Source organism: Glycine max, chromosome 3, assembly GCF_000004515.6.
Source record: "Glycine max cultivar Williams 82 chromosome 3, Glycine_max_v4.0, whole genome shotgun sequence".
NCBI classification, from domain to species: domain Eukaryota; kingdom Viridiplantae; phylum Streptophyta; class Magnoliopsida; order Fabales; family Fabaceae; genus Glycine; species Glycine max.
In genome coordinates, this window is record NC_016090.4 from 44,131,853 (window position 1) to 44,133,507 (window position 1,655).

Genomic DNA, 1,655 nt, shown 5'->3' on the forward strand with positions numbered 1-1,655 from the left:
GTCACGTGCACAGTGGAGGCGCCGGGGTGGGGGGCGCTTTGCAATAAAAAAACAGACCCCCCTGGAAATAATTGCAAAAAGGCCCCTTTTTGGTAAATAATTTGTAAAAATGCCCCCTTTTGGTGTTTTTACCGACATTCAACTCTTATATTTCTTTTAGTTATATCGATCGTGATCCTCTCATAAATGTACACCTTCGTCTAAATCACAATGAGTAAAAAAATCATTTTTTTAAAAGAATAGAAAAAAGAGTTGCACATACCTCTCAATGGATTTTCCAACTTCATGACTTCATCCACCCCATATTTTATATGTTGCAATTGTGTTTCCCATAATCGATAACTGACTCTACTTGTGTGTCATTGAAAATAATTATAATCAATCAATTAAAATTTTAACACATTTTCACCGACAGATCAAGAAAGAATAAGATCATTAAATTTTACTTTCAATTTGAAATTCGATCAGTTTTATGCGCATTCGACAAAATAGAAGAATCAAACGTAACTAAATTAGGATAAAAGAGAAATAGGATCCGGTTAGAGTTGACAAAGGGAAGGAAAATGAAGATTCAATTTTGAAGGATGAGACACATTCCAGTATTTTAAGGTTTTTCATCTTCCTTAGTTTTATCAGGTTCATTCAAGGTTCTTCATTTTAAAGTCTAACATAGAACATATTATTCCAACAACAGTAATTTTTGTCAACATAAAATTGAAATATAGAAGACCAATAATTAGTTCTTCCACTTTTCATTTGTCTGAAAAGTAAAAATGAAGGATCAGAGACAAATAAACAATGTACAATGTACATATCTTGTTTCTTTTGAAAACCTTCAAAATATCTTTAATGAATTCATCCCACATTAAACAATTTTTATCAGAAAATTAAGAGAAATCCAAAAAAATAGAGCAAAAGAGAATTAGTTATTACACTAAAACATGCAATCCTCCCTTTATAGCAACCAAATTTTTAAAAAAAAAAACTCAAATTTTTTAAATTAAAAAGCAAAATTATCCCAAAATCTCACAAACCTCTTTGGATTTGATGATTCATCAACTACTCTTAAATCTCCTAAACCTGAAACCACAAAATATGAACTGAATATGAAAAAATCACGAAATGGGAATGAATTGAATTTCAAAAATTAACAAAGAAAAAGACAAAAGGTTAAAAGAAAAAATAAAACCATCACTTACTGTTACAGCTCTGAAAAAAGAAAGCAAAAAGTTTATGATTAGAGAAAGATAAAATAAAGTAGCAGTTGAAAGAAAATTTCACGTAAGTGTGACAGAGGTAGGAATTATATTAGAAAGGGTGAGATAATAGAAACCAAATTATTTTTAATGTAATATCATAATAATGGGAACCAAAAGATGAGAGAGTGCACCGTTGCCAAATATTGAAGAGTGTATAATTATTCAGTTTTCAAGTATCGTTTCAACAAATTGAACATTACACATTTAAGCATCAATCACATAGAATAATGTATAAGATTTTCATGACATTTGAGGGTAAAAGCGTCCAAAAAAAATGGAGACCCAATAAAAGATATTGTCTTTGTCTATTGTTATAGATTTATGAATAAACTAAAATATACTCATTTCTTAGTCTAAACCACGAATTCAATTTCATTTAACTTTTTAGTTTTTGGT